The sequence below is a fragment of the Halichoerus grypus genome, chromosome 7 (assembly GCF_964656455.1).
Source record: "Halichoerus grypus chromosome 7, mHalGry1.hap1.1, whole genome shotgun sequence".
In the NCBI taxonomy this organism is placed as follows: Eukaryota; Metazoa; Chordata; class Mammalia; order Carnivora; family Phocidae; genus Halichoerus; species Halichoerus grypus.
The window spans coordinates 49,752,194-49,779,981 of NC_135718.1; the positions used below are offsets into that span (position 1 = coordinate 49,752,194).

The following is a 27,788-nucleotide window of genomic DNA, read 5'->3' on the forward strand; positions in this document are numbered from 1 at the left end:
TAACTTTTTTCATGGAGAAAAGTTGTTTATGCCCAATAAACTAATAAGAAAGTGAGGGAGGATAAGGAACAAATGAAAAAAGGAAGAAAAGAAGGAAGGAAGGAAGGAAGGAAGGAAGACAGGAAAGACAAAGACAGAAAAAGTGGGAGGGGATAGACAAAAAGAATAAGGAAGAGCATTCCATGTTATCAAGTCAAGTCATCAAACTGAGTTTGAACCTGCCTTTCCAGTTTTATTTACCACTTCATCCTATGCTCCTATTAAACTGGTCTATGCTATACTGGCTGTACTGAGGATAAGGAACTAAAAAAAATGGATTTGTATATTGATCTTCTATCCCGCAACCTGCTAAATTCACTTATTAGTTCTAGTAGCTTTTCATAAATTCCACAGTATTTTCTATGTAGATGATCATTTCATCTACAAATAAAGACAGTTTTTATTCTTCCTTTCCAGTCTAGATGCCTTTTCTTTCTTTTTATTCTTGTCTCACTCCACTGGCAAAAAGCTTCAGTACAATGCTGAGCAGAGGTAGCAAGCATGTATTTGTATATATTTTTAATAACAAAAATAATTATTTTGCAGGTATTGAGTAGAACCTAGGGAAGTTATAGGTGAGTAAGAATCAGTCCCCAGAGGGGGAAGAGCAAGATGGTGGAGGAGAAGGAGACCTAAATTTCGTCTGGTCCCAGGAATTCAGCTAGATAGGGATCAAACCATTCTGAACACCTACGAACTCAACAGGAGATCAAAGAAAAGAATAGCAGCAACTCTCTGAACAGAAAAGCGGCCACTTTCTGGAAGGTAGGAAGTGCGGAGAAGTGAATCTGAGGCGATACTCAGGAGGATAGATGGCGGGGGAGGGGGCCTCCATCGGCCCCTACCTGCAAGTTATGATAGAGCAGCATAGCACAAAATCAGAACTTTTAGAAGTCGGCTCCGCTGAGGGACGTCACTCCAGTGGCTAAGCAGGGGATGGAACCCTCTCTGGGACAGTGTGGTCTCAGGACCCTCAGGGTAACAGAAAGACCGAGGGTGCCTGAGTGCGGCAGAGCTCCCAGGTATCGGAGTGGGGAAGCCGGCTGCAGAGACGGAGCCGAGGAGCGGGCTCTCAGCTCGGGGTTGCCATAAACTGTGATCTGCGGCACAGTCGGGCCACTGCTCCTCCAGCAGGGACCCAACAAGCGGCAGATCCGGGGAGACTCCCCTTCCTCCCCCGGGAGGAGCGGCGCGGGAGCGCACCGCAGGGATCTTCTGGGTTTGGAGACTCCAAATGGGGTCGGGTGCCAGAGATAGAAATGCTCGGTCACAGGCCGGGTGAGCACAGAGTGCGGCCAGAGACTGGGGACATGGGAGTGACTGACTGCTTTTCTCTGGGGGTGCACTGAGGAGTGGGGTCCCGAGTTCTCAGCTCCTCTGGGGCAGAGATTGGGAGGCCGCCATGTTCACTCTCATCCTCCAAAGCTGTATGGAAAGCTTGCAGGGAACAAAAGCTCCCGAGAGCAAACCCGAGCAGATTACTTAGCCCTGACCGACAAGGGTGGGGCAATTCCACCTCCGGCAAAGACATTTGGAAACCACGGCAACAGGCCCCTCCCCCAGAAGATCAGCGAGAACAGCCAGCCAAGACCAAGTTTACCGATCAATGAGAACGGGAGAACTCCAGCACTACGGGAATACTGCACATAGAATTCATCGTTTTTTTTTACCATGATTCTTTAGTCTTTCAAAGTTAATTTTTTTAATTTTCTTTTTTTTTGAATTTTTCTTTTTCCCTTTTTCAACCAACATCTTATCAATCCCTTTTTTAAAATATCTTTTTTATTTTTCATTTTTAGAGTCATATTCTATCCCTTCATAGTAGTTAACCTTATTTTTGGCATTATATATATATATATATATATATATATATATGCATACATAGGTTGTTCTCTCTTTAAAATTTTGGGATACAGTTTCTTCTAACAGACCAAAACATACCCTAAATCTCTAGTGCATGGCTTTGTTCCAATCTCCTGCCTGATCACATTCTCTCCTTTTTTTTTTTTTTAAATCCTCTTCTTTCTTTTCTCAACCAACTTCTTATGTTATCAATTCCTTTTAGAAAATCTTTTATAATTTTCATCTTTACAGTCATATTCCATCCCTTCATTGTATTTACCCTTATTTTTTTACATATATAAGCTTTTCTTTCTTTAAAATTTTGGGAGGCACTTTCTTCTAACAGACCAAAATACACCCAAAATCTAGTGTGTGGCACTGATCTATGCACAAGCCTGATCATATTTGATCATATTCTGGTTTATTTTGTTTGTTTTTTATCTTTTTCTTTTCCTTTTTTTTTTTCTTTTTCTTTTTCTTTCTTTCCCTTTCTTTCCCCCCAGTTTCAGGTCTCTTCTGATTTGTTTAGTGTATATTTTTCTGGGGTTGTTGTTACCCTGTGAGCATTTTGTTCTCTCATTCATCTATTCTCCTCTGGACAAAATGATAAGATGGAAAAAAATCACCTCAAAAAAAAGAACAAGAGGCAGTACCGACTGCCAGGGACCTAATCAATATGGACATTAGTAAGACGTCGGAACTAGAGTTCAGAATGAGAATTTTAAAGATACTAGCTGGGCTTGAGAAAAGCATGGAAGATATTAGAGAAACCCCTTCTGGAGAAATAAAGGAACTAAAATCTAACCAAGTCGAAATCAAAAAGGCTATTAATGAGGTGCAATCAAAAATAGAGGCTCTAACTACTAGGATAAATGAGGCAGAAGAGAGAATCAGTGATATAGAAGACCAAATGATGGAAAATAAAGAAGCTGAGAAAAGGAGAGATAAACAAGTACTGGATCACGAGGGCAGAATTTGAGAGATAACTGATACCATAAGACAAAACAACATAAGAATAATTGGGATCCCAGAAGAAGAAGAAAGAGAGAGAGGGGCAGAAGGTATATTGGAGCAAATTATAGCAGAGAACTTCCCTAATTTGGGGAAGAAAACAGGCATCAAAATCCAGGAGGCACAGAGAACCCCCCTCAAAATCAATAAAAATAGGTCAACACCCCAACATCTAATAGTAAAACTTATGAGTCTCAGACACAAAGAGAAAATCCTGAAAGCAGCTCGGGAGAAGAGATCTGTAACCTACAATGGTAGAAACATTAGATTGGCAACAGACCTATCCACAGAGACCTGGCAGGCCAGAAAGGACTGGCAGGATATATTCAGAGCACTAAATGAGAAAAATATGCAGCCAAGAATACTATATCCAGCTAGGCTGTCATTGAAAATAGAAGGAGAGATAAAAAGCTTCCAGGACAAACAAAAACTAAAGGAATCTGCAAACACGAATCCAGCCCTACAAGAAATATTGAAGGGGATTCCCTAAGCAAAGAGAGAGCCTAAAAGTAACATAGCCCAGAAAGGAACACAGACAATATACAGTAACAGTCACCTTACAGGCAATACAATGGCACTAAATTCCTATCTTTCAATAGTTACCCTGAATGTAAATGAGCTAAATACCCCAATCAAAAGACACAGGCTATCAGATTGGATTAAAAAACAAGACCCATTGATATGCTGTCTGCAAGAGACTCATTTAGACCCAAAGACACCCCCAGATTGAAAGTGAGGGAGTAGAAAACCATTTACCATGCTAATGGACACCAAAAGAAAGCTGGGGTGGCAATCCTTATATCAGACAAATTAGACTTTAAACCAAAAACTATAATAAGAGATGAGGAAGGACACTATATCATACTTAAAGGGTCTATCCAACAAGAAGATCTAACAATTTTAATATCTATGCCCCTAACATGGGAGCAGCCAATTACATAAGCCAATTAATAACAAAAGCAAAGAAACGCATCGACAACAATACAATAATAGTGGGGGACTTTAACACCCCCCTCACTGAAATGGACAGATCATCTAAGCAAAAGATCAACAAGGAAATAAAGACTTTAGATGACACACTGGGCCAAATGGACTTCACAGATATATTCAGAACATTCCATCCCAAAGCAACAGAATACACATTCTTCTCTAGTGCCCATGGAATATTCTCCAGAATAGATCACATCCTAGGTCACAAATCAGGTCTCAACTGGTACCAAAAGACTGTGATCATTCCCTGCATATTTTCAGACCACAATGCTTTGAAACTAGAACTCAATTACAAGAGGATAGTTGGAAAGAACTCAAATACATGGAGGCTAAAGAGCATCCTACTAAAGAATGAATGGGTCAACCAGGAAATTGAAGAATTTAAAAAAATTCATGACAACAAATGAAAATGAAAACACAAATGTTCAAAATCTTTGGGATGCAGCAAAGGCAGTCCTAAGAGGAAAGTATATAGCAATACAGGCCTTTCTCAAGAAACAAGAAAGGTCTCAAATACAAACATAACCCTACACCTAAAGGAGCTGGAGAAAGAACAGCAAATAAAGACTAAACCCAGCAAGAGAAGAGAAATAATAAAGATCAGAGCAGAAATCAATGAAATAGAAACCAAAAGGACAGTAAGAACAAATCAACGAAACTAGGAGCTGGTTCTTTGAAAGAATTAACAAGATTGATAAACCCCTGGCCAGACATATCAAAAAGAAAAGAGAAATGACCCAAATAAATAAAATCATGAAAGAGGAGAGATCACAACCAACACCAAAGAAATACAAACAATTATAAGAACATATTATGAGCAACTATATGCCAGCAAATTAGATAATCTGGAAGAAATAGATGCATTCCTAGAGATGTATCAACTACCAAAACTGAACCAGGAAGAAATAGAAAACCTGAACAGACCTATAACCACAAAGGAAATTGAAGCAGTCATCAAAAATCTCCCAACAAACAAAAGCCCAGGGCCAGATGGCTTCCCAGGGGAATTTCACCAAACATTTAAAGAAGAATTAATACCTATTCTTCTGAAACTCTTCCAAAAAATAGAAATGGAACGAAACTTACAAACTCGTTTTATGAGGCCACCATTACCTTGATCCCCAAACCCAGACAAAGACCCCATCAAAAAGGAGAATTACAGACCAATATCCTTGATGAACATGGATGCAAAAATTCTCACCAAAATACTAGCCAATAGGATCCAACAGTACATTAAAAGGATTATTCACCATGACCAAGTGGGATTTATCCCTGGGCTGCAAGGTTGGTTCAACATCCGCAAATCAATCAATGTGATACAATACATTAATAAAGGAAAGAACAAGAACCATATGATCCTCTCAATAGATGCAGAAAAAGCATTTGACAAAGGACAGCATCCTTTCTTGATCAAAACTCTTCAGAGTATAGGGATAGAGGGTACATACCTCAATATCATAAAAGCCATCTATGAAAAACCCACAGCGAATATCATTCTCAATGGGGAAGAACGGAGAGCTTTCCCCCTAAGGTCAGGAACACGGCAGGGATGTCCACTATCACCACTGTTATTCAACATAGTATTAGAAGTCCTAGCTACAGCAATCAGACAACAAAAAGAAATCAAGGGCATCCAAATTGGCAAAGAAGTAGTCAAACTCTCACTCCTTGCAGATGATATGATTCTTTATGTGGAAAACCCAAAAGACTCCACCCCAAAACTGCTAGAACTCATACAGGAATTCAGTAAAGTGGCAGGATATAAAATCAATGCCCAGAAATCAGTGGCATTCCTATATACCAACAACAAGACAGAAGAAAGAGAAATTAAGGTGTTGATCCCATTTACAATTGCACCCAAAACCATAAGATACCTAGGAATAAATCTAACCAAAGAGGCAAAGAATCTGTGCTCAGAAAACTATAAAATACTCATGAAAGAAATTGAGGAAGACACAAAGAAATGGAAAAATGTTCCATGCTCATGGATTGGAAGAACAAGTATTGTGAAGATGTCAATGTTACCTAGAGCAATCTACACATTTAAAGCAATCCCTATCAAAATACCATCCACTTTTTTCAAAGAAATGGAACAAATAATCCTAAAATTTGTATGGAACCAGAAAAGACCCCGAATAGCCAGAGGAATATTAAAAAAGAAAAGCAAAGCTGGTGGCATCACAATTCCGGACTTCAAGCTCTATTACAAAGCTGTCATCATCAAGACAGTATGATACTGGTACAAAACCGACACATAGATCAGTGCAACAGAATAGAGAGCCCAGAAATGGACCCTCAACTCTATGGTCAACTAATCTTTGACAAAGCAGGAAAGAATGTCCAATGGAAAAAAGATAGCCTCTTCACCAAATGGTGTTGGGAAAATTGGACAGCCACATGCAGAAGAATGAAACTGGACCATTTCCTTACACCACACACAAACACAAATAGACTCCAAATGGTTGAAAGACCTAAATATGAGACAGGAGTCCATCAAAATCCTAAAGGAGAACACAGGCAGCAACCTCTTCGACCTCAGTCGCAGCAACTTCTTCCTAGAAACATCGCCAAAGGCAAGGGAAGCAAGGGCAAAAATGAACTATTGGGACTTCATCAAGATAAAAAGCTTTTGCATAGCAAAAGAAACAGTCAACAAAACCAAAAGACAACCGACAGAATGGGAGAAGATACTTGCAAATGACATATCAGATAAAGGGCTAGTATCCAAAATCTATAAAGAACTTATCAAACTCAACACCCAAAGAATAAAGGATCCAATCAAGAAATGGGCAGAAGACATGAACAGACATTTTTCCAAAGAAGACATCCAAACGGCTAACAGACACATGAAAAAATGCTCAAGATCGCTCAGCATCAGAGAAATCCAAATCAAAACCTCAATGAGATACCACCTCACACCAGTCAGAATGGCTAAAATTAACAAGTCAGGAAACGACAGATGTTGGCGGGGATGCAGAGAAAGGGGAACCCTCCTACACTGTTGGTGGGAATGCAAGCTGGTGCAGCCACTCTGGAAAATAGTATGGAGGTTCCTCAAAAAGTTGAAAATAGAGCTACCATATGACCCAGCAATTGCACTACTGGGTATTTACCCCAAAGATACAAATGTAGGGATCCGAAGGGGTACGTGCACCCTGATGTTTATAGCAGCAGTGTCCACAATAGCCAAACTGTGGAAAGAGCCAAGATGTCCATCGACAGAAGAATGGATAAAGATGTGGTATATATATACAATGGAATATTATGCAGCCATCAAAAAAATGAAATCTTGCCATTTGCAACAACGTGGATGGAACTGGAGGGTATTATGCTGAGTGAAATAAGTCAATCAGAGAAAGACATGTATCATATGATCTCACTGATAGGCGGAATTCTTAATCTCAGGAAACAGGCTGAGGGTTGCTGGAGTGGTGGGGGGTGGGAGGGATGGCTTGGCTCGGTGACAGACATTCGGGAGGGTATGTGCTATGGTGAGCACTGTGAATTGTCTGAGACTGTTGAATCACAGACCTGTACCTCTGAAACAAATAACACATTATATGTTAAAAAAGAAAAGAAGAAGAAGAAGAAGATAGCAGGAAGGGAAAAATGAAGGGGGGGAAATCGGAGGGGAAGATGAACCATGAGAGACTATGGACTCTGAGAAACAAACTGAGGGTTCTAAAGGGGGAGGGGATGGGTTAGCCTGGTGATGGGTTAAAGAGGGCACATACTGAATGGAGCACTGGGTGTTATACGCAAACAATGACTCATGGAACACTACATCAAAAACTAATGATGTAATGTATGGTGATTAACATAACATAATAATAAAAAAAAAAGAATTAGTCCCCAACTTAAGGATGTCATGACCTGGTGGAGGACCTCTTTTTAGTGGTAAGATGGACAACCAAATAAAACTCCAAAGATAAACCAGGACAGGTCCTTGAATAATAAAAGTAACAACAGCAGCGATAGGAGCCTTAATATTTACAGAAGGATTGATATAGGCCAGGATCTATTGAAAGTTCCTGATATGTATTAACTCATTTGACTCCTATATCTTATCCCCATTTTATAGGTAGGGAATAAGAGACACAGGAAGATAAGTGACTTGTGTCCCTATAGCCAGTGTTCTTAAGTGCTTGACTAAATTGCCTTCATCTTCATTAACAGGTATTGAGTGTCTACTCTTTGCTAATTACTATGTCACTTTCAATTACTTTAATTATTACAATAATCTTGTTTTATAAATGAAGGAACTGAGGTTCAGAGACTTTCAGTGACCTCTCCAAGGTCACCCAACTAGCACAAGACTCAAACTGAGGTGTTCTCACTCCAAATTCAATATCCTTTCCACCACCCTCTTATTCCTCTTCAAATAGCTAATATTTATATAGTACTTTGCAGCTTATAAAACTCATGATCACATTTATGTCTTAAATGGCACTTAAAGAAATTGAGATTTTATTCACTAGGCAAAGGAGAACCTTGGTCCGTTTTTAAGAGAAAGGAAAATGTGAATGAGAGAAGAGGTGTTTCTGGAAGGCCAGGGCAGCATTGTGCTAGATGGACTTGCCAGGGCAAGTGTACAAGCCCAGGAGTCAGGAGACACTGCAACTCTCAGGAGGATCCACATTCACCTCTGAACCTATGAGTCCTTCCCTCCAAACTCATTTGCCAGTCAGAAGAAGTCCCATTTTAAATAATGTTCCTGGAGAGAACTCCCAGAAGAGCAGAGATAATAAAAGTATTTCTTATGTCACTTCTCCCTGCACTTAACTTTCAGGAATATTTTTGTTAACTGAGAAGAGCACACCAAGGAACAATTATCACTGATACAAGGAGAAAACGGACGGTAGATTTCCTCAGCCATGTCCTGTCGGTGTCAACAATTTAACTAAACATATAATAGTCATAACCTCATCAGTGTTAAATTTTCTAGGTTTCTGGCACATAGCTCTTCATCTCCCTCATTAAGTTTATAGAGTGTTCTTTGGTACATTTGCTCAATATGAGGATTTCAGTTTCAACTGGCATATATTGGAGTCAAATAGGGGAATGGTTTTTCTGCCTTAAGTAGTTAGCAGAATAAGAGAACATATGAAATGGCCCAATGCCCAAAGCCAGGTACTTGGCAAATAACAGCAGATATATTTGACCCCATCCATCACAATCCTGCCCCATTCACTGGGGGGTGGATCCAACACAGGTAGGCCAACCAAGCTAGAAATATGAACAGTTATTTTGTTTTCATTTTCTTCCTTGCTGCATGCCCTGCATACTATTCCCTGCTCAGGGACTCCCCTCATTCAGAAATGGAGTCTTGAGGTCCTCATGATTACACTCCCACCAGGATGGTGACTCCAAACAAATTTCCCCAACCCAAATCTATCCCAATCCCTCTTCATTTTATCCTAATTTTAACATGTTAGCGTTATATACTCAACTAGGTCAGTTGAAAATGATTGTTGCAATATCATTCAGGCTAATATTTAAGGGATAGCAAGCTTGATGTGATTTCATTCCCAGGGGTATCTACGTTTTAAAAAGGAATGTCTTAACCTATAGATGAAGTTAAACTATAAAGATAGAGCACCATGGAGCTTCAGGGTGGGGGCTCTTCCAGCATCCATCAAAAATGCCCTGTGAGAAACAGCTAAACCCTCATCGGCATACTTAGGCCTCAACTCTCCATCTGTCACATAGGGATATAACCCCGACTTTATAGGATTATTATAATATAGGGATATAATATGACCTCACAGGATTACTGTGGGGATTAAACCACTTGGTTAATCATTGTTATAAACCTCTCAGAAAGCTATAAATTACTATGCAGAAGTGAGAGTTTCTAGTGACTTCTGAGTTTTACCTTTAACCCACTTGATCTACCTCCATTGGGGTCTGAAGAGATGGGAAACCCCCTGCACAATGAGTCTATTTCAGTCAGATAGGATTGTGACTTCTAGCTCTACTACTTGCTGAGCTCAACTACAGATTAGTTATCCAAGCTCTAGTTTCTCAACCACCCACAAAAATATAGTCCCAATTTCTTGGATGGGCTGCAGAGAGACCACTTTTACCACTGGCAACAGAGATCGTCCTGGACCTACTCACTAAGTTGTCATACCAACACTGTGTGAACCAATAACTGAGCCAAGAACATGCTTCAAGAAGATAAAACTTGCCACTATTTCACTTTGAACGAGAGCTCCACTCCCAACCATAACAAATCTTTATATTTTTATTGAGAATGGGTTTTATAGCACTTCAAAGCCTGCTGTCTTCTTCCCAAGATATTAAGGCATGGTGTATACCTTCTTTCACTACTTTGCATGCCTAGTTTCCTTAGAATATTAGGGGTGTACTTGATTATCTATAAGTAATTAAATTCTAGATATTTGAGGGGTATTAAATTATGGGAAAATGAGGATTTCATAATTCCTGATCAAAATGTCACAGAAGGATAGTACTGAAGAATATCCTGGGACATTCACTTTATCTTACAGAGTGGGGAACTGAGACCTGACCTTAAAGCCACATACTGGAGTTATGAGGCAGATCTGAAATGTGGACCTGCGGATGGTATATCTACTCTACCATATAGTGTCCCTTCCCCTCTGTTGTGCATGCCATTGGCACTAATGCAATCAGTAGGTGCCCTTTCTTATAACTACCCTATTTTGCCATTGTTCTCTAGGAATTAATAAATAAATAACATCCCACCCATATTTTAATCTTCTTCTACCCGTCCCATGGTTTTCTCATCTTTCCTCCTCAGATTTCAGGTCAGTGCTGTGAACTAATAGGCCTTTAACTCAACACGTTTGCAATGACCAATGGAATGGATGCATAAATGGCTGCCCAAGTACCTGTCACCAGCACTTGTTCTCTGTCATAAGATACAACCACAAGGACACTGGGGAAAATGGGGGTGTGGAGGACAGCTCAATGGGCCACCTGCAGTAATGTTCTGTGGCCTATAGCCAGTGTGCATACTTTGAGAGAGAAGAGAGAAGGGACCTCCATGGGGATGGGAAGAATGCTGCCCCCTGCCAACCATCTCTGTGGTGGTAAGGCTGATGACAGCATGCAGAGCACACAACGCTGGCTCGATGCCAAACATCTGGGCTCAAAACCAAGCAACCAAGTTGTTCAAATCAAAGAAAACCTAATCAACAAATATTTTCAATGCCTACTATGTGCATTCAGAGAGCCGTGGTTAGAATGGATGACATTTGAGTCTTACTCAGCCCTACAAATTCCACTGTTCTCTGTTCCAGATGCCTGATATTATATTAATCAAATATTCATGTTTTGAACTGAGCATCTGTTGTCATATGTTGATGTACAGACAAAACCAAAAGTAATGAATTATTTCTCCAGTACATTAATGGTACTCTTGTCAAGCTCCCTAGAGTGAGGCTGAGGATAGTTTACCTCAAGCCACCGGCCATTTCTAAGATTGCCATCCTTCTTGCTGTTTCCTGCTCTATCAGAATGCAGAGAAGCTAGGAGGGCCATGCTCCCTCTCTTAGCTCCAGGGAGATATTCAGGTGAGGACACCACCAGAGGCAACATCTTTCTGAAATCACTGGTTGCCTTTAGGCTCCAAAGCACTCAATGCCAAGAGGGAAACTTGTGCATAATTTGGCATCTGTGGTACTCCAAGAACAAAGGATATAATATCCCTTTGTTTCTGGACATCCTAAAGTAAAAATGACATCTTGGCTGACAATTATGATTTTGCATTCTATTATAAATCATGTTATTTCTGAAAGAACTTAAAGCAGGTGAATGAACAGTCAGTTGCCTCCTTTCTGGCATTTCACCTATGAGGACTGCCAGGGCCTTTACTAATATTACCACCAAGGACTGTAGTTATGAAATGAATAAAGTCAAGGGATTTGCTTTTAGCTTGCTTTAGGCCATTTACTGTTTTCATTCTTCAATAAGAAGAAACAGCCACTGAGGTGAAGATGGGAAGATCTCTCCATATGTGATGGCGGTCTCTGATTTTTCAAGGTCCCCTAAGCTGTTGTCAAATAGGCTTTGTACACACTTCAGTTAGTACAATCTTGCTTGCCTTCCCTGCTTTCACAATGACCTCTAAGCTACTCAAAGTCATCAGGTTCTTCCAGAGGCCTCACCTCCTCCAGGCACTATGGCACCAAGGACAAGGACCTGCACGATAATTATGACAGGGAGTTTATGGATAAGGAAAGAGGAACCACTAAAGCCATGCTTGCTCATCACATTCCCAAAAGGAAATTAGAGGTGAGAGAATCTGGAAATTTGGGTATCAACACCCTGGGGTTTGTGGCTCCCTCCTTAAAAGTGTGAAATCGAAGACCCATTGGTCATTTCCCTTTTAAACTAACCCTGCCCACTGGACAGGGTGATCTCTGCAGCTGGTTTGCTCCATGAGCCACCAGGTTTTCTTATTGTCTATGCTCAGCTTAAGAAAAAGTACATTAAAAAGTATTTTTCTCAGGAATTTCACCTCTAAATCTCTGCTTCCTTTCCTAGGCACATGAATCAAACTGGACAACCTATAGGAAAACTAAAAATTCCTATATCCATGGACTATGCTATTCTGGACAGTGCTCTGAATAAAATTAGAAAAAGACACCCCACGGGGAGGATGCACCTACAGACACATAGCTTGACGAGTGGAGCCTGGGCCAGATTTTGATCCTGCTGACTTGCCTCCTTGGTTTATGGAAATCTGGTAGTACTATCTCACTCTTAAACCCAGAAGCTGGATTAGGTTCTAAATTATCTGTCTCCTCTCTTCTGAGCTCCACTCTGATCCCCTGTACTATAGAAAATACCCCAAGTCTCTTTTCAAGAAGAAAGCTTTCCGAAATGCTTCATCAACAACAAAAGTTTCAACCCAGAAGTCGAAACTCCTTTTATATTCTCAACCCCACCCCCAGCCCATTAATGACCTCACAGAGGAGAAAGGGTTTGGGAGACGGGTGGAGGATATCCATACCTCCTCTTGCCTCTATCTACATCCTACTAATTTTGTTCTACCTTTCTCATTTGACCCTTTACTACAGTAGTTCTCCACTAACTCAACTTTTTTGTTACCAACTTTGCTTGTCTGCCCCAAAATGGAAAGACAAAAATTCTAAAGCAACAGTGCCTATACTCTTCCCATGCCAACACCTCTGTGGAATTTTGTAACCCAAAGATGACCCTAGCCTACATGCTGGAATTTCTTTACCATTGAAGAACTATTTCTGCAAAAAATTTTGAAGTTGTCATGTTCATTTAAAAAATAAGATGATAAAACACACACACAAGCCATTATTTGTAAAATGCCTACAGATGATGAAGAGGAATGCATATCAATATATACACATGCATGCAGATGAACGAGGGAAAACATGTGTATGTGTCTACCCATGGAGGCCAAGACAAACTTTTCAACTGAAGAGAGTGATTAAATACTAAGGAAAATGACAGGAATCAAGAGCGATTTCAAATTTCTTGTAGTTGTCCTTCTACTACACACTGCAGACTAAAAAATAAAAAAGTATTCTCAGAATTCCATTTAAATTTGATACCTAAATTAGCTTCAAAAAGCAGTCACATGGGTGGCATATATGCAGGGGTTACCAAGCAGGGGTCTCATTGTGGTATGAGAATGATTGCTAGCTAGAAAGGGGGATTTTCTAGTTCTCTTCTGGTATTGCTTAGCTAAATAAACTCTGACACCTCTGCCCTTCAGTGTTTGATATCTTAGATTCTTTCCAGGATTTACTAGTGTTCTGTGGTTATATTACTTAAAAGTTATGTGGATATTTAGAATAATGACTACCATGTCCATGATAACCACCAATGCCACCACCATTATCATCCTGACTTCTTTTCTTTCTAGAACAATTTGCAATTGCCCGGCTATACCTGTACCTTAAAGAGGTGAACAAAAACTGATTTCCCCAGTATGCAAGGAAGAATAGATAGAGAATTTTTAGACTTAAACAATAAATCTGGGTGGTGCCAATTTCAAACTTCACAAATGCCAAAGAGCCCAGTGCAAGACTGTTTCAAACTCTAATGATGGAAGACCCTTCTAACTGGGTTTCCACAGTAGCTATCAAGGGTAATAATGGAAAGTCCAAGAAAAACTTGATCTTCAGAGAGCTTGGGCTCTGCTTATGGTCTTGAGTGTGGGCCAGGTGCTGACTTTTCAAATGCTTCCCAAATACTCCCTAACCTAACAATTTGGGACATTCAGTGCTAACTCAGTGTGTCTTCCTTTTACCACGAGCACTCATGCAACTGTTTATACTGCTTATAACTTACAAGGTTGGACGTGTCATTCCTCCACTACACAAAAAATTAGACTTGGCTTCTTAACCCAAAGATATCCTAAATAAGAAGGTCATTTTGTTTTTGTTTTTGTTTTAATATAGGGCGTGTCATGAATTGGCACACCATCCTTGCACAGGAGCCATGCTAATCTTCTCTGTACCATTCCAATTTTAGGATATGTGCTGCTAAAGCAAGCACAAGGTCTATTTGAGAGACAGAATGGTAAGTGGTAAAAATCACAGGTTTTGGAATCACACAGAGCAGCAATAACTTTAAGTATCTATGTTAAGAGAGGGTAGCACCTGAGAATACCCAGACGTGTTTGTTGCATGGATTATTCTTCCCTTACCTCATTTGGATACAGTTGTTGGCACATAGATGTACTCAATAAATATTTATTGAATGAAATTAATCCATTCTCATATTGAACAAATTTACTTTCACTTAAAGGGGACTCCATAATCTTTAAGTAATCTGATACTGTGCTCCTTGCAATTTCTTTAAGGTAGAGTTCCGGGTTTGAGACATTGGTGTCTTTGTTACCTCATCCATAAAGCTTCCCTGACAGCTCCAGTCTAACTTGCTCTCTTTTTTCTGACTCCCTGTTATACTTATTCCAGGTTCCACTCACTTTGGCACACATACGATATCTTATCTTGCCATGTAAAATGTGTTTCATAAACACATCATCCTTCCTAAAAGCCTATAAGTTTTTCAAGGGCAAAGGCCATGTTTGATATTTATTTTGTATGTCTCATAGTACACAACACAATCTAGAGCCCATAGCAGGCTCTGAACAAGTACCTGTTAAATTGAGTTGCATTTTAAGGACAGCATTCCATTGCCAGCGATGATTTTGTTTCAGAAAATTATCAAAAGGCTGTATTCACCACTCATTTCACCCAAATTAAGCCCATGGGTCTCTACACTTGAAGTGCTAGTTAGGAAGCAGAGGATCAGAAAGCAGCTGCTTACTTTCAACAAAGAAGAGATTGCATTTCAGCAATGGATTGCAGGATTTCACGTATTAGTCACTAGCGACTCCTGGACAAACCCTGTGGTCTTATCAGGAATAAAAAGTAACCAAGAGACATGTCAAATAACAATTTCCAATTACTCTTCTGTAACGCATTTCTGCCACTTGGGAAAACCCCCAAGGGATCTGTTGCCCCTTATCAGCTCAGATCGGGCTTACCTTTCAAATAGGTAACACTCGGCAGCACCCAGTTCAGCCTCAGTATTACAATGTCCTTCTCTGACACTCGCATTCTCTTGTGAAGTCTTCAATATTGGCTTACAGTGTCACTGGAGACCTGGCCCAAATGTGGAAGGTCTCCTGATATTATACCCTGAACCATCTGCAATGGAGTGGGATGGGGATAACAAACACCTGCAGTGAGCTGTTGTCACTAAGGTTTCCTAAGCCTTAACTTGCACTGAGATGTTGAATGTGAGCACAAAGACTCATGCAGCACCTTTGCATCGTCAACTCCAGCCAAACGGCAAAGAAATAAGAGAGTCTTAACTTTGATACTCAAAACACAGAACAGCATTTCTACCCTCCAGATCACAGAAAGCAGGCCACAAACTAATTGAAAAAATCTTTGGTATTAGGGATGTTAAAACTGAGGATCTGCAAAAAACCAGAAATCACATGTCCCCTTTATTACAAAGTAATGGGAAAGAATTTGGAAAAACCAGGAAACATCTCTGGGTTCATAAATCAGCCCAGTTGGAGGGAAATGCAAATGGCCAGCACCTGGAATGAGCCTTCATCTGGAGCCCGGAGAGCAGCAAGGCTGTTCACTGTGATTAATGACTTGAGTGAAAGGTCTCAGTTGAGGCTGAACAATTAACTTGTTCTCTCCACATCTCAGAACTCTCCACAGCATAACTATGTCTTCCCTGATTGTTCATATTTACTAAAATGCAAGCCAGTCTGCGAAGCTTCGAACATGTCATTGGACTATTTCTGACAACTGGGAGAGTCCTGGTGTTTGACAGGACTCCTTTCATCAAATCATTTGTGTTGACTCTGCATGCACGTCTCAACCTTTCAGTTCCTTTTCAAGTTTAAGAACTATCTTAAAAGAGGCAATGGCATTGGCCTCGATCTGTCGAAGAAAAAAAATTTCAGCTCAGAGGATTGCAAATGGACAGCATATGGCCTGGCTTGTTTCTGGTCATTCCCCAAAAAAAGTTCTTAGGGAATTGAATGTCCATGAGATTAATGGTTCCCTCCTGTCCTGCCTTTATCCTCTGGAATAGGTTTCTCTAATCTCTTTCAGACCCTCTCAAACATTTACATTAAACCAATCATTCCTCCTGAATCTACAACCAAGACTCTGATAAGACCTATTAGAACCTAAGGAAGTCTCCAAACCTCCCTCCCTTTCTCCTGGAGGTGAATTTGTAGATGGGAAAAAAAGACAGGTACCCCAGAACCTCATTTTGTATGTGGAAGTACCCAAGGAATCTGGTTTCTTCATTTGACCTTCTAAACCTATTTCATTTGTGACAAATGGATGTACCCAAAGTGGATACGGCCCCACACGTAGTAGGATTGGAAGGGTACTAAGCAGCGTGGCTAAGAACATCCACCCCACTGGCCTGCCACAAGAGCTGATCCTTTACCTCCCCTTTACAACCCTGTCCACAACCACTTTTGTCAGTGAAGGCATCCTGCCTCCAGAAAATACAAAGATACATCAAAAACAATAGTAACAACAATGATAACAATAACAGAAGCAGGAACAACAATAACATGTATATAGTATTTACTATGGGCCACAAACTCTCTAAAACACTTCCCTTATATCAACTCATATGATCCTCACAACAACGCTACTAAGATAGGTGTTGCTATTATATCCAATTTACAGAGAGAGAGAGAGAGAATAGCCAAGTAACTTACCCAAGAGCACAAAGCCAGGAAGTGGCAAAGCCAGGATTCAAACCCAGGTCTCAGACTGAAGCTCTTCATGCTATCCTATAAAACCCTATATTGTAACTATACTCTCTAGAAGTATTGGTCCCCACCTGCAACTGCTGATGAGATTAGAGAAGCAACCCTTCCAGCACATCACCCACTTAGGAGTCAGGCTTGGTAAGTCCTGTTTCTGCTACTCAGTGTGTAACTTCAAATGAGTTCTGAATCTCTGAGCTTTAGTTGTCCTCATCTGTAAAATCAGTATTGTACTAAGACCTACCTTATAAAGGTTTTTGTGAGAATTGGTGAGATAATGCATATGCAGGACAGTACAGTGCCTAGAACATGGTAGTTGTAATAATCATAGCTATGGTTATTATTAATCTGATTAGCTAATACTAACTAAAGCAGCTGGAGAAGATGAGCAGAAATGATCACAGCTTGGAATGTAGATATGAAAAAGCAGATCAGTGTGGTGACCCAAAGAGATTAGGATACTAGGATAGTAAGAAGTACTGGTAAGGGATACCTACGTTCCCGGTCTGACCCAATTTACACAGCCTCCAGGTTAGCTTATCTCCACGAAAGAAAAAATTCTAATTTTAAAAATATACTACATCAAGAAAGAACAAAAACATGTCCAGACTGGGAGAATTAGAATATTCTCCCTGAAGTTCCTGGTGCAAAAGCAAGACAGTGAGGCATCCTTCACAGCCTCCTACGGCTGCTCTAGCATCAAGCTCGGAGCTGCACCCTTCGTTCTGCATTTGCTACATGCTCTTGCCGACCCTGACACATCACATTCTTTGCATCAATAAGGACCGGTGCCAGAACACACTAAATTGCCTTTGAGTGCATTTAACTGATCTAGTATTTTTTTATGATTCTTTCTTGTTGTACCATTTTTCACTTTTGACTTTATAATTCTCTGCTGACTTTAAATAAAGCGTTGCCAGACTACCCAAGGTGGTTTTTAATAGAGATTTAGGGGCTAGGTTGTGCTGTGGTTTGGATTCAGATTCTACTCCAGCAACAAGGGGAAATTAACTAGGTCGTTTCATCTCAAGTGCCCATTTATACTCAGAATGGACAGAGAGTTTATCTTCTTCTAAGCCTTGTAATCATGACACTATAAAGTGAGTTTCAAGAAATTATAAATTAGGTAGCAATAGCTTCTCCACCACAAAACCACAACATAGTGTCCCTGTAAGCCTAGATGACTGGGATATACAAAGCCAGCAGGGGAATCACTTGCTGAGTGACAGGGAGGAATTTAACCACATTATGTACTATGCCAAAGACAATGCTTGTTCTCCTTAAGTTGGGAAACTCAAATGACCCTACACCAGCTATGTCAGCCTGCCTCCAGACCCTCCTCCTTCCTCTGTGCTGTCCCTAGTCCCCACTGTCTTCTGCTCAAATGGAAGCCAGTTGGCCTTTAATCACTGGGAAAGGTGACCTGACTAGCAAAAAACCTGAGTCGGATAAGCAGTCAGTCCCAAAAACTGACATGTCATTTTTAGAGAGAATAATCTTAACTATATCTTGAAAATATTAAATTAAATTAAATTAAAAAATAACTCCGTATGATTTTGGCTTTGTCTTGCTTTTCATGATCATGCAATGCTTGTTTCATTACAAAGGGGATAGACATCACAGGTAAAGCACTGAGAACAAAAGTTTTAAAAAATATCTCTCTACCCATCACCAAGCTTACAAATAAACAAATCTCTTCAGTTGTTCCTCTCAGATTGGATTTCTTTGCCTCCACTTACCACCAGTGGTAAATGCAACCTTGAACTTCGAGTTTTTCATTCCATGGTTTTCTTCCTCGTTTGCCACTTATGAAATGACCCTTTTAAAATATTGTTTTAATTGGCATTTTTGAACTTTATATAAATGATCTCAGTGAGTTTCTTTCTCTCCCTATCTTATAGATTCATCCATGTTGAATGTTACTCAACTTTATTTAATAAACTATTTGGGTTGTTTCCAGTTTTTCTGTCTGTTTTGTTTTCTTTTGTTTAGCTATTACTGATAATGGTGTAAATATAGTTCATATTGATCTGAACATGTTCAATAGTTTGTCCTGGGTTAGTGTCCTGGGAAGAAAATTATGAAATTTTAGGGTTTGCATATATTCAAATTCACTAGATAGTAACAAATTTTGTTCCACAGTAGATATGCTAATTCATACTTCCACCAGAACAGCTTTTGAGTTTTTGTTGCTCTACAGCTTTGCCAGCACTTGGTACTGCCAGATTTTTAAATTTTGCTGAACCAGTAAGTACAAAATGTATCTAGTGGTTTTAATTTACATTTCCACATTTAATTTTGTATAGATCATCACTGAGCAATTTTTAGGGAGTTTGAAAAGAAATTCTTTTTTCAAAATAAGCATGAAATGCAGTGTTTATATTGAGTAGGTGTGATTTTATGGCTACACAGAAAGATACCATGTACATATGGGGCACCTGGGTAGCTCAGTGGGTTAAGCGTCTGTCTCTTGGTTTCAGATCAGGTCATGATCTCATGGGTCATAAGATCGAGCCCCACATCAGGCTCCATGCTCAGCAGGGAGTCTGCTTGAGATTCTCTCCCTCTGCCCCTCCCCCCACTAGCACACGCTCTCTCCCTAAAATAAATATTTTTTTAAAAAGAAAGAGACCATGTACATAGACATATAAGAATGTCTATGCTACCCAGAGCAATCTATACCTTCAATGCCATCCCGATCAAAATTCCAATGATATTTTTCAAAGTGCTGGAACAAACAATCCTAAAATTTGTATGGAATCAGAAAAGACCCCGAATCGCCAAGGAAATGTTGAAAAAGAAAAACAAAGCTGGGGGCATCACGTTACCCAATTTCAAGCTATATTACAAAGCAGTGATCACCAAGACTGCATGGTACCGGCACAAAAACAGACATATAGACCAATGGAACAGAATAGAGAGCCCAGATACGGACCCTCAACTCTATGGTCAAATAATCTTCGACAAAGCAGGAAAAAATACGCAATGGAAAAAAGACAGTCTCTTCAATAAATGGTGCTGGGAAAACTAGACAGCCACATGCAGAAGAATGAAACTCGACCATTCTCTAACACCATACACAAAGATAAACTCAAAATGGATGAAAGACCTCAGTGTGAGACAGGAATCCATCAAAATCCTAGAGGAGAACATAGGCAGTAACCTCTCTGACGTCAGCCACAGCAACTTCTTTCAAGATACATCTCCAAAAGCTAGTGAAACAAAAGCAAAAATGAACTTTTGGGACTTTATCAAGATAAAAAGCTTCTGTACAGCAAAGGCAACAGTCAACAAAAGAAAGAGGCAACCCACAGAATGGGAGAAGATATTTGCAAATGACACTACAGATAAAGGGCTGGTATCCAAGATCTATAAAGAACTTCTCAAACTCAACACCCAAAAAAACAAATAATCAAGTCAAAAAATGGGCAGAAGACATGAACAGACACTTCTCCAAAGAAGACATACAAATGGCTAACAGACACATGAAAAAATGTTCATCATCATTAGCCATCAGGGAAATTCACATCAAAACCGCATTGAGATACCACCTTACACCAGTTAGAATGGCAAAAATGGACAGGGCAAGAAACAACACATGTTGGAGAGGTTGTGGAGAAAGGGGAACCCTCCTACACTGTTGGTGGGAACACAAGTTGGTACAGCCACTTTGGAAAACAGTGTGGAATTTCCTCAAAAAATTAAAAACAGAACTACCCTATGACCCAGCAATTGCACTCCTGGGTATTTACCCCAAAGACACAGATGTAGTGCAAAGAAGGGCCATATGCACCCCAATGTTCATAGCAGCAATGTCTGCAGTAGCCAAACTGTGTTAAGAGCGAAGATGCCCTTCAAAAGATGAATGGATAAAGAAGATGTGGTCCATATATACAATGAAATATTACTCAGGCATCAGAAAGGATGAATACCCAACTTTCACATCAACATGGATGAGACTGGAGAAGATTATGCTAAGTGAAATAAGTCAAGCAGAGAAAGTCAATTATCATATGGTTTCACTTATTTGTGGAACATAAGGAATAGCATGGAGGACCTTAGGAGAAGGAAGGGAAAAATGAAGGGAGGGAAATCGGATAGAGAGATGAACCATGAGAGACTATGGACTCTGAGAAACAAACAGGGTTTTAGAAGGGAGGAGGGTGGGGGGATGGGTGAGCCTGGTGATGGGTATTAAGGAGGGCACATACTGCATGGAGCACTGGATGTTATATGAAAACAATGAATCGTGGATCACCACATCAAAAACTAATGATGTATTGTATGGTGACTAACATAACATAAAAAAAAAAAAAAAGAATGAATATACCTATTTCTCTATCTGCTATCATACTTACAGCAGGACTGGCAAGCTAGAGCCCATAGGACAAATCTGGCCCACCACCTGCTTTTGTAAATAACTTTTTATTGGAACTTAGCTATGCTTATTTGCTTATGTATTACCTAAGAATATTTTCACACTACAGTGACAGAGTTGAGTAGTCACAATGAGGACCACCTGGCCTGCAGAGCCTAAAATACTATCGGGCCCTTTACAGTAAAAGTTTGCTGACCCATGACTTAGAGCATCTCTACTTGTATGCATAGAAGCTCACATTCAATGTGTCGCCTCGAATCTGTTCCTCCCCAAATGCCATTCCTCTAGAATGGCTTTACCTTCTACAGTTAGTCAGGCTAAAAACCTGACAGTCACCTCCTGCTCTTGCCTCCTAGTCACTGTTTACAACTAATTAGTGAATACCATCCAAGTATTCAATCTTCCCCACACCAGTCCTGTGAAGTCCCTTCTCTACACCCATGGCTGGCCCTTTGGTCAAGCCTTACACACTGACTTAGGCAACCCTTCACCCAATGACCCAGTCCTTGGTGTCCCCAAGTTTCACAGCACTTGGAACACTTTACTACATTTATCTGTTTGAGTTTCTGTTATCTCCACCTCAACTGTACATTTTTTAAGAGGAGGGCAGAGAAGACTTGGGAAAAGAGCTTCCTTGTCAGTATCATTTAACGTAGTGGTCCTCAAATTGTTGTACATGGAGAAATCACCAGAAGAGCTCATGAAAAATAACAGATGCCAGGGTGTCACCCCAGGCCCACTGAATCAGGAAGCCCTGGAGATAGGTGCTCAAGCATCTTCACATGATGGATGCTCCCTGGGAGATTCTTAGGTAGGCTTGAGAAGCACATATCAAATCAAAGCTTCCTGAATACTCCCCTTAGTTCTATTCCACTCTATCACATTGTCCATGACGGGTAGCTAACACTGCGTAGGATTCCCCCCACACCTTTGCTTGGAAACTAGAGCTTCCCTAAGTTTCTCCACACTCCTTCAGTGGCCCAGAGTAAGCCTGATTTTAGAGGAAAATTGTATCCTTTATTTAGGGCTGAATTCTGATCTTCAATCTCTGTTTTTCATTGAATTGCTAGTATTCCTGGTTAATGATGGGAACTACCCCCTACACTGCGCAACTTCTCTTGCTCAGCATATAAAAAAATATGAATCTCCTGTTATAACTTAGTACCGTTTCCTTGTATATACTATACTACCTAGTACCTGCCTAAGGGAAGACATGTAAACATTTGTACAATGTATACAAGAATGTGGGGTTTTTTTTAAATTTTTACTATCTTCTTCATTTTCAACATACTACAGATCATTTAATATGTAAAAAACCAAATGTTAATAGAAGGGTTAGACCAAAGACAATACCAATAAGATGCTGTTAGTATTTATTAGAGATTTTTCTTATTAGACTTAATTTTTTCCTAAATTGCATGTGACCCATTATCATTATGCTTGGTGGATAATATAACAAAACAAAATTACCAGTCCATTTTACTCAAGGATAAAGCCTAAGCTTCCTTGGGTTTTATAACACCAAGCATAGCACAAATTTAAGAAATTTTTCCAGTGCTGCACTCAGTGATTTTTAGGGGTCTATTTTCCCCAGAGGCATGTAAGTACTAAAATTGCATTGGATTGCGTTTTGCTCTCAGCGGGTGAGAAAGTGCATAGTCAATGGGTTATTTGCCATTCTTTATTTCCATTTTATGCACTCACACGGAGGTATCTCTCAGGTGGTTGTTGAAGTTTACTAGACACTCAGGAGCCATCTTGTGCTTTCTCTAAATGACACTTACAATCTATAACCGAAGGGGTTGTCTACGAAGCCATTGGTGCAGTATACCTAAACTCTGCTTGTGTTAATTCAGGTCACAGAGACCAGATCTTTTGCTATGAGATTCCAATAGGGGGGAAATTGCATCCATGTATCTGAACAATATCTATAGGTCTCCAAACAGAGATACAAGGTCTGATTTAGATGCTGATAATGACAGAACATTTGAAATCAGTAGATAGGGGATAAAGGCCTTCAGGATATACAGATCAATTAGTAACAAAGGGGTTATGCAAAAATCACACCAGTGATTTTGCTATACCTTTATTTATCTATAATAAAAGCACTAAATTCTGTAAATGCAGTGTTAGTCTGCTTTTTTTCAACTGGATAGCTCCAATTAACCATCATTTTCATGCTTCACTAGGGCTCTGATCACTGATGCTCTTAACAGGATTCCTGAAATACTGAAAAAGCCAGAAGTGCTTTCTTGGATCATCAAGAAAAATTAAAATTCATTCAGTGTAGTTCTATTGTTAAGTGTATGTTATTGGGGGGGGCAGCTTGGAACAGAGGGAAGAACACAGACCTCAGCATTAGAACCTGGTTTTGAACCTCACAAAGGACACATAGTAGCCCTGGGACCTTGGGTAAACTACATAATATCTCTCTAAGCTTCAATTTCCTCATAAATAAAATGGGGATAATATCCAGCTTCAGGAGATATTTCTAAGATTAAATGAGACCACGAACATATGTAAAATACTAGCACAGCACCTGGCTCTAAATAAATCACTCAATAAATAGCAGCTATTATTAATATTAATATCTTCCTTCCCATTTTCAGTAAATCAGTGAGCCATGCAATATATGCAGGTACCTCTTTACTTTTTCTCTGTATCTTTATTTACCAGAGTATTTGATTCCTATAACTATCCCATCCTGCAACAATGACAGAGTATAGAAATTCTACTGTGGATTCTCAACACTGGATTATTTAAATTTGAAGAAGCAAAGGAACATTTTCAAAGAAACTATTTCTTTATCACAGTCCTTGAGAAAACAAAGTTTCAAAGTCTCCACAATGGTTACAAATCACCCAAAGCTCCTGCCCTCTTTGGATTTTTTATTATTTTTACTAATACTATTACTTAAGTAAAATATTAGCATATTTTAAGAAAAATTCAGATACTGAAAAAGCTAGTCTTTTTGCCCTTCTTCTACTCTTTACCACTCCAATCTGGGTATTCCCCCAAAAGTAACTACTGTAGGGGTTTTGTGTCCATCTTTTAAAAATTGTTCCTATGCATTTGTACACACATGTGTTTCTGTGTATGTGCGTGTGTGTGAGATTTTGTGCTTGTAAATACATAAATTCTATGACAATGTACAAATGTTTTAGACTCAAATGTTTTTTGCTCAAAAATATGTCCTGAAGCCATTCTGTTAAAATCTTATTTACCTTTTTTTTTTAAACTTACCTTAACTTTTTAAAAACTGCCATATAGCATTCAATATCATGATTTACCATATTTTAACCATTCCTTTCCTGACAGGCATATAATTTGTCTTTGCATTTTTTTTTTCACTACAAGAAAAACATTGCAATGAACATCATTCTGTATACTATCCTTTCGACACGTGTAACTTAGGTTATAGGCTATATGAATTTTATTTCAGCCTTTAAAAAAATCCAATTTATTTTAAGTCATGGTTAAAAGTTTAAAAATAAATAGAAGTGTACAGTGAACCGTCTTTCTCCCACCCTAGTCTTCCCATGTACCTGGTTTACCCCATCCACAGGTAGTCACTATTATCATCCATCTTTTTTTAACACATGGATTCTTATTGTTCCACCTTTTATGCGTAAATAATAGTATGCTATATATATTGTTCTGTACCTTGTTTTATCCCCTTAATGATATATACTGCATAGATTCACATATTAAGTATGTAGGAGCTTCCTAATTCTTTTGACAGAGTTACACAATATTCTACATATTGGATATTCCATAATTAATGATTCTCAACTGATAGCTCTTTTGCTATTTTCAATGGTTAGCTATCACATTTACTCTATAATAAATACTATCCTACATATGTCATTTTATATATGCAATCATTTCTAGGAGTACAATTGCTGATCTGTTTTTATACTAGGCTGTTAATCATTTTATTACTGATTTCTATGAACACTTCATATATAAGAAATATAATCTATCATTGCCTGTGATATAATTTCCAAATATTAAGTTCACTGTCTTTTGACTTTGCTTAAAGTCTTTCCCTCCTTATGTAAAAGGTTTTTTTTTTTTTTTTTTTTTTTTAAGATTTTATTTATTTGACAGAGAGAGAGAGAGAGAGAGAGAGCACAGACAGGGGAAGCAGCAGAGGGAGAGGGAGAAGCAGGCTCCCCAGTGAGCAGGGAGCCCAACTCGGGGTTTGATCCCGGGACTCCAGGATCATGACCTGAGCTGAAGGCAGATGCTTAACCAACTGAGCCACCCAGGCACCCCTGTAAAAGGTTTTTTAAAAAAATAAAATCAATACGTTTTTAATAAGTTAAAAATTTTAATAGGTTGTATGTTTTCAATATTTAAAAAATATTTTAATAGGTTAATTTTTTTTAATTTTTTGTTTTTTAAAATTACAGCTTTTGAATTGAGTTCTCAGTTTTCTTTAAGCACTTTTATGGTTTCTTCTTCATTTCCACTTAAATGTTAATCCATTTGTAATCTGTCCTGGTGTAAGGTATGAGATATGGATCTAATTTTTTTTTCCAAATAGCTACACATTTGCCCCAAGAACATATATTGAATAGCCCATCTCTTCCCTGTCAGTCTGAGATACCCCTTTATCACGTACTAAATCCCACATGACACTGAGTTCTCAATTTCCTATTCTATTCAATCAGTCTGTTCAGTGATCTGTTTGCCAGTACCACTTTGCTTTAATTATTGAGGCTTTAGAATGTAGTTGATATCCAGTAGAGCTAATTTCCCCCCTCATTATAATTCTTTTTCAGAATCATACCAGCTATTACTTTTGCTTATTTTCTCATCTAAACTTCAGGTTCACTTTTTCCAGTTTAAAAGGAATTAAAAAAAAAAAAAACCTTTGGTAGTTTTATAGTTTCATAATAAATTTACATTTTAACAACAACAACAACAACAAAAAACACATTGACATATTTATGGTCTTGAGTTTTCCTATAATATGGTAGGTCTGTCCATAACTTCAAGCCTTCTTTTGTGTCCCAGAGGGTTTTAAAGTTTTCTTCATGAAGATATTATACATTTTTGTTAATGTATGATTAAAATATTCCCAATTTATTATTTTTTATGTTGCTTCTGCAAATGGTGTCTTTCATTCAAAATACTCTCCAACTGGGTTTTTTTTTTTTTTTTTAATTTTATCCAACTGGTTTTTGTTCCACTAATTGTATATTAACTTTATGCTTTATTTCATTCCCTGAATTCTCTTGTTAGTCTTTCAGTTGGTTCTCTTGAGTTTCCAATTGTCAAATCAAATCAAATCATCTGTAAGCATGACAGTTTGGCCGTATGCTTTCCATTTTCATGTCTGTTGTTTCTTTCTCCTGTCTAATTACATTGGTTAGTATTTCCAGTAAAACATTAAATAACAGTGGTGGTAATAGATAACTTATCTTGTCCTTACATTAATAAAAACACTTCTTATGTTTGCCCATTAAGTTTGCCATTGGCTTGTGGACTGAGATGGATGTGTTTTATCACATTAAGGACATATACATCTATTTTTATATGCTTTTTACCAAAATTTGTTATTGAATTTGGCAAAGATCTTTCAGCAACTATGCAATTATGGCTTTCATCTTTAGATCTATTAAAAAGATTGAATAAATGGATATTTTAACATTGAAATTTCATTGCATACTTGGAATAAATCTCAGTTGGCCATGATGTTTTACTCTGCTGTTTATGCTGCTGGATATTATTTAAAATTACTTTATTTAGGATTTTTGTACCTATATTCATAGCTGAGATGAGTATGTAATTTTCTCTGTAATCCTTGTCCATTTTTCTGTAAATACTTTATGCACTTGATAAAAAGATTTTAGAAGTACTCCCTTATCTATGTTCTCAAACAGTTTAAATAGTTTTGGAATCACCCCTGTGGTATGCAGGAACCAGCTTACACCAACTCATAAGAGTCAACTGTGCACATCTCTTCCCAACACCACAATGAGTGATGTTATACTGGTATTTGGAATCAGTCATGGTGGAAATATTGATGCCACAGAAGTTGGAAAACACTATAGATCAAGGTGTTTTTATTTTTTATTATTATCCTTATCATCATTATGATCATCATCATTTGCATAGACCCAGTTGTTAAACATCTAACAGAATCATCTTCTTAACAAAATCACCTTCTATTCTAAAGTTTGGTAAAACTTCCCTGGAAAACCACCTGGACTTCACAGTTTTGTG

General features: G+C 38.8%; 1 protein-coding gene and 1 non-coding gene across 3 annotated transcripts in view; both read right to left on the reverse strand.

Annotated features, from left to right (window-relative positions):
• The window catches only part of LRMDA (leucine rich melanocyte differentiation associated), a 1,038,849-nt gene that overhangs the window by 157,562 nt on the left and 853,499 nt on the right, over nt 1-27,788 (reverse strand). The gene's annotated exons all lie outside the window — the stretch shown is intronic.
• LOC118529547 (U6 spliceosomal RNA) lies at nt 14,303-14,409 on the reverse strand. The gene has a single exon (XR_004914186.1). It is a non-coding gene; the product is annotated as a U6 spliceosomal RNA (small nuclear RNA).